The sequence below is a fragment of the Schistocerca gregaria genome, unplaced genomic scaffold, assembly GCF_023897955.1.
Source record: "Schistocerca gregaria isolate iqSchGreg1 unplaced genomic scaffold, iqSchGreg1.2 ptg000313l, whole genome shotgun sequence".
Classification (NCBI taxonomy): domain Eukaryota; kingdom Metazoa; phylum Arthropoda; class Insecta; order Orthoptera; family Acrididae; genus Schistocerca; species Schistocerca gregaria.
In genome coordinates, this window is record NW_026061791.1 from 67,977 (window position 1) to 75,230 (window position 7,254).

Genomic DNA, 7,254 nt, shown 5'->3' on the forward strand with positions numbered 1-7,254 from the left:
TATCGAATCGACTTAAAGCCAGATCGTCACATTGGCCGCTCTTCACTCTGAAACGGTTACATTTATCGTGTGCAAAGCTATGTCGCGTGCTGCGATATGCGGAGACACTAAAAGCACCATAGTAGAACACAGATGAGGGTTCTAAGTTGATTTAATAGATATTAAGAAGTAGTACAATTCAAGTTTTAGCTATCGATTATTGACTTATTACCCTTCTTTGGTGGCTTGGACATAAGCTAGGACCTTAAGAATCTGCATGAAAGGAGGATTAGCAGCCGCGTTTCAAGGGAGAATGTGAAATGTGTTCATATGTAGTAAAAACGTGAGAAATCCGTCCCTTTTTGTCATTTGTTATCGAATCGACTTAAAGCGAGATCCGCAAATTGGCCGCTCTTCTCTCTGAAACGTTTACATTTATCGTGTGCAAAGCTATGTCGCGTGCTGCGATATGCGGAGACACTAAAAGCACCATAGTTGAACACAGATGAAGCTTCTAAGATGATGTAATAGCCAGTAAGAAGTAGTACAATTCAAGTTTTAGGTATCGATTATTGACTTATTACCCTTCTTTGGTGGCTTGGACATAAGCTAGGACCTTAAGATTCTGCGTGAAAGGAGGAATAGCAGCCGAGATCAACGGGAGAATGTGAAAAGTGTTCATATGTAGTAAAAACCTGACAAATCCGTCCCTTATTGTCATTTGTTATCGAATCGACTTAAAGCCAGATCGTCACATTTGCCGCTCTTCTCTCTGAAACGGTTGTACTTATCGTCTGCAAAGCTATGTCGCGTGCTGCGATATGCGGAGACACTAAAAGCACCATAGTGGAACACAGATGAAGCTCCTAAGTTAATGTAATAGCCAGTAAGAAGTAGTAAAATTCAAGTTTTAGTTATCGATTATTGACTTATACACTTCTTTGGTGGCTTGGACATGAGCTAGGACCTTAAGATTCTGCATGAAAGGAAGACTAGCAGCCCCGTTTCAAGGGAGAATGTGAAATGTGTTCATATGTAGTAAAAACCTGAGATATCCGTCCTTTTTGTCATTTGTTATCGAATCGATTTAAAGCCACATCGTCACAATGGCCGCTCCTCTCTCTGAAACGGTAGTACTTATCGTCTGCAAAGCTATGTCGCGTGCTGCGGTATGCGGAGACACTACAAGCGCCATAGTAGAACACAGATGATGCTTCCAAGTTGATGTAACAGCCAGTAAGAGGTAGTACAATTCAAGTTTTAGGTATCGATTATTGACTTTTAAGCTGGCTTTGGTGACTTGGACATGAGCTAGGACCTTAAGATTCTGCATGAAAGGAGGACTAGCAGCCGAGTTGGACGGGAGAATGTGTAAAGTGTTCATACGTAGTAAAAACCTGAGAAATCCGTCCGTTTTCGTCATTTGTTATCAAATCGACTTAAAGCGAGATCGCCACATTGGCCGCTTTTCCCTCTGAAACGGATACATTTATCGTGTGCAAAGCTATGTCGCGTGCTGCGATATGCGGAGACACTAAAAGCACCATAGTAGAACACAGATGAAGCTGCTAAGTTTATGTAACAGCCAGTAAGGAGTAGTACTATTCAAGTTTTAGGTATCGATTATTGACTTTTTACCCTTCTTTGGCACCTTGGACAAGAGCTAGGAACATAAGATTTTGCATGAAAGGAGGACTAGCAGCCGCGTTGCACGGGAGAATGTGAAAAGTGTTCATATGTAGTAATAACCTGAGAAATCCGTCCCTTCTTGTCATTTGTTTTCGAATCGACATAAAGCCAGATCGTCACATTGGCCGCTCTTCTCTCTGAAACAGTTGTACTTATCGTCTGCAAAGCTATGTAGCGTGCTGCGGTATGCGGAGACACTAAAAGCACCATAGTGGAACACAGATGAAGCTTCTAAGTTGATGTAATATCTAGTAAGAAGTAGTACAATTCAAGTTTTAGTTTTCGATTATTGACTTATTACCCTTCTTTGGTGGCTTGGACATAAGCTAGGACCTTAAGATTCTGCATGAAAGAAGGACTGGCAGTCGCGTTTCTAGGTAGAATGTGAAATGTGTTTATGTGTAGTAAAAACCTGAGAAATCTGTCCCTTTTTGTCATTTGTTATCGAATCGACTTAAAGCCAGATCGTCACATTGGCCGCTCTTCTCTCTGAAACGGTTGTACTTATCGTCTGCAAAGCTATGTCGCGTGCTGCGGTATGCGGAGACACTAGAAGCACCATAGTAGAACACAGATGAAGCTTCTAAGTTGATGTAATACCCAGTAAGAAGTAGTACAATTCAAGTTTTAGTTATCGATTATTGACTTATTACCCTTCTTTGGTGGCTTGGACATAAGCTAGGACCTTAAGATTCTGCATGAAAGGAGGAATAGCAGCCGAGTTCAACGGGAGAATGTGAAAAGTGTTCATATGTAATAAAAACCTGAGAAATCCGTCCCTTTTTGTCATTTGTTATCGAATCGATTTAAAGCCAGATCGTTACATTGGACGCTCTTCTCTCTGAAACGGTTGTACTTATCGTCTGCAAAGCTATGTCACGTGCTGCGATATGCGGAGACACTAAAAGCACCATAGTATAACACAGATGAAGCTTCTAAGTTGATGTAATAGCCAGTAAGAAGTAGTACAATTGAAGTTTTAGGTATCGATTATTGACTTATTACCCTTCTTTGGTGGCTTGGACATAAGCTAGGACCTTAAGATTCTGCATGAAAGGAGGAATAGCAGCCGCGTTCAATGGGAGAATGTGAAAAGTGTTTATATGTAGTAAAAACCTGAGAAATCCGACCCTTTTTGTCATTTGTTATCGAATCGACTTAAAGCGAGATCGTCACATTGGCCGCTCTTCACTCTGAAACGGTTACATTTATCGTGTGCAAAGCTATGTCGCGTGCTGCGATATGCGGAGACACTAAAAGCACCATAATAGAACACAGATGAGGGTTCTAAGTTGATTTAATAGATAATAAGAAGTAGTACAATCCAAGTTTTAGGTATAGAATATTGACTCTTTAACAGTCTTTGGTGCCTTGGACATGAGCTATGAACTTAAGATTTTGCATGAAAGGAGTACTAGCAGCCGCGTTGCACAGGAGAATGTAAAAAGTGTTCATATGTAGTAAAACCCTGAGAAATCCGTCCGATTTCGTCATTTGTTATCGAATCGACTTAAAGCCAGATCGTCACATTGGCCGCTCTTCTCTCTGAAACGGTTGTACTTATCGTCTGCAATACTATGTCGCGTGCTGCGGTATGCGGAGACACTAAAAGCAGCATAGTAGATCACAGATGAAGCTTCTAGGTTGATGTGATAGCCAGTAAGAAGTAGTACATTTCATGTTTTAGGTATCGACTATTGACTTTCTGCCCTTCTTTGGTGCCTTGGACATGAGCTAGGACCTTAAGATTCTGCATGAAAGGAGGACTAGCAGCAGCGTTTCAAGGGAGAATGTGAAATGTGTTCATATGTAGTAAAAACCTGAGAAATCCGTCCCTTTTTGTCATTTGTTATCGAATCGACTTGAAGCCAGATCGCCACATTGGCCGCACTTCAGTCGGTAACGGTTACATTCATCGTCTGCAAAGTTATGTCGCGTGCTGCGGTATGCGGAGACACTAAAAGCACCATAGTAGAACACAGATGAACCTTCTAAGGTGATGTAATAGCCAGTTAGAAGTAGTACAATTCAAGTTTTAGGTATCGATTATTGACTTTTTACCCTTCTTTGGTGCCTTGGACATGAGCTAGGACCTTAAGATTCTGCATGAAAGGCAGACTAGCAGCCGCGTTTCAAGGGAGAATGTGAAATGTGTTCATATGTAGTATAAAACCTGAGAAATCCGTCCCTTTTTGTCATTTGTTATCGAATCGACTTAAAACCAGATCGCCACATTGGCCGCTCTTCTCCCTGAAACGGTTGTACTTATCGTCTGCAAAGCTATGTCGCGTGCTGCGGTATGTGGAGACACTAAAAGCACCATTGTAGAACACAGATGAAGCTTCTAAGTTGATGTAATAGCCAGTAGGAAGTAGTACAATTCAAGTTTTAGTTATCGATTATTGACTTATTACCCTTCTTTGGTGGCTTGGACATGAGCTATGACCTTAAGATTCTGCATGAAAGGAGGACTAGCAGCCAAGTTGAATGGGAGAATGTGAAAAGTGTTTATATGCAGTAAAAACCTGAGAAATCCGACCCTTTTTGTCATTTGTTATCGAATCGACTTAAAGCGAGATCGTCACATTGGCCGCTCTTCACTCTGAAACGGTTACATTTATCGTGTGCAAAGCTATGTCGCGTGCTGCGATATGCGGAGACACTAAAAGCACCATAATAGAACACAGATGAGGGTTCTAAGTTGATTTAATAGATAATAAGAAGTAGTACAATCCAAGTTTTAGGTATCGAATATTGACTCTTTAACAGTCTTTGGTGCCTTGGACATGAGCTATGAACTTAAGATTTTGCATGAAAGGAGTACTAGCAGCCGAGTTCAACGGGAGAATGTGAAAAGTGTTCATATGTAGTAAAACCCTGAGAAATCCGTCCGATTTCGTCATTTGTTATCGAATCGACTTAAAGCCAGATCGTCACATTGGCCGCTCTTCTCTCTGAAACGGTTGTACTTATCGTCTGCAATACTATGTCGCGTGCTGCGGTATGCGGAGACACTAAAAGCAGCATAGTAGATCACAGATGAAGCTTCTAAGTTGATGTGATAGCCAGTAAGAAGTAGTACATTTCATGTTTTAGGTATCGACTATTGACTTTTTGCCCTTCTTTGGTGCCTTGGACATGAGCTAGGACCTTAAGATTCTGCATGAAAGGAGGACTAGCAGCAGCGTTTCAAGGGAGAATGTGAAATGTGTTCATATGTAGTAAAAACCTGAGAAATCCGTCCCTTTTTGTCATTTGTTATCGAATCGACTTGAAGCCAGATCGCCACATTGGCCGCACTTCTGTCGGTAACGGTTACATTCATCGTCTGCGGTATGCGGAGACACTAAAAGCACCATAGTAGAACACAGATGAACCTTCTAAGGTGATGTAATAGCCAGTTAGAAGTAGTACAATTCAAGTTTTAGGTATCGATTATTGACTTTTTACCCTTCTTTGGTGCCTTGGACATGAGCTAGGACCTTAAGATTCTGCATGAAAGGCAGACTAGCAGCCGCGTTTCAAGGGAGAATGTGAAATGTGTTCATATGTAGTATAAAACCTGAGAAATCCGTCCCTTTTTGTCATTTGTTATCGAATCGACTTAAAACCAGATCGCCACATTGGCCGCTCTTCTCCCTGAAACGGTTGTACTTATCGTCTGCAAAGCTATGTCGCGTGCTGCGGTATGTGGAGACACTAAAAGCACCATTGTAGAACACAGATGAAGCTTCTAAGTTGATGTAATAGCCAGTAGGAAGTAGTACAATTCAAGTTTTAGTTATCGATTATTGACTTATTACCCTTCTTTGGTGGCTTGGACATGAGCTATGACCTTAAGATTCTTCATGAAAGGAGGACTAGCAGCCAAGTTGAATGGGAGAATGTGAAAAGTGTTCATATGTAGTAAAAACCTGAGAAATCCGCCCCTTTTTGTCATTTGTTATCGAATCGATTTAAAGCCACATCGTCACAATGGCCGCTCCTCCCTCTGAAACGGTTGTACTTATCGTCTGCAAAGCTATGTCGCGTGCTGCGGTATGCGGAGACACTACAAGCGCCATAGTAGAACACAGATGATGCTTCCAAGTTGATGTAACAGCCAGTAAGAGGTAGTACAATTCAAGTTTTAGGTATCAATTATTGACTTTTAAGCTGGCTTTGGTGACTTGGACATGAGCTGGGACCTTAAGAATCTGCATGAAAGGAGGACTAGCAGCCGAGTTGGACGGGAGAATGTGTAAAGTGTTCATACGTAGTAAAAACCTGAGAAATCCGTCCGTTTTCGTCATTTGTTATCAAATCGACTTAAAGCGAGATCGCCACATTGGCCGCTTTTCCCTCTGAAACGGTTACATTTACCGTGTGCAAAGCTATGTCGCGTGCTGCGATATGCGGAGACACTAAAAGCACCATAGTAGAACACAGATGAAGCTGCTAAGTTTATGTAACAGCCAGTAAGGAGTAGTACTATTCAAGTTTTAGGTATCGATTATTGACTTTTTACCCTTCTTTGGCACCTTGGACAAGAGCTAGGAACATAAGATTTTGCATGAAAGGAGGACTAGCAGCCGCGTTGCACGGGAGAATGTGAAAAGTGTTCATATGTTGTAAAAACCTGAGAAATCTGTCCGTTTTAGTCATTTGTTATCGAATCGACTTAAAGCCAGATCGTCACATTGGCCGCTCTTCTCTCTGAAACGGTTGTACTTATCGTCTGCAATACTATGTCGCGTGCTGCGGTATGCGGAGACACTAAATGCACCATAGTAGAACACAGATGAAGCTTCTAAGTTGATGTAATAGCTAGTAAGAAGTAGTACAATTCTAGTTTTAGGTATCGATTATTGACTTTTTAACCTTCTTTGGTGCCTTGGACATGACCTAGGAACTTAAGATTTTGCATGAAATGAGAACTAGCAGCCGCGTTGCATGGGAGAATGTGAAAAGTGTTGATATGTAGTAAAAACCTGAGAAATCCGTCAGTATTCGTCATTTGTTATCGAATCGACTTAAAGCCAGATCGCCACATTGGCCGCACTTCTGTCGGAAACGGTTACATTCATCGTCTGCAAAGTTATGTCGCTTGCTGCGGTATGCGGAGACACTAAAAGCACCATAGTAGAACAGAGATGAACCTTCTAAGGTTATGTAATAGTCAGTTAGACGTAGTACAATTCACGTTTTAGGTATCGATCATTGACTTTTTACCCTTCTTTGGTGCCTTGGACATGAGCTAGGACCTTAAGATTCTGCATGAAAGGAAGACTAGCAGCCCCGTTTCAAGGGAGAATGTGAAATGTGTTCATATGTAGTAAAAACCTGAGAAATCCGTCCCTTTTTGTCATTTGTTACCGAATCGACTTAAAACCGGATCGCCACATTGGCCGCTCTACTCCCTGAAACGGTTGTACTTATCGTCTGCAAAGCTATGTCGTGTGCTGCGGTATGTGGAGACACTAAAAGCACCATTGTAGAACACAGATTAAGCTTCTAAGTTGATGTAATAGCCAGTAAGAAGTAGTACAATTCAAGTTTTAGGTATCGATTATTGACTTTTCTCCTGGCTTTGGTGCCTTGGACATG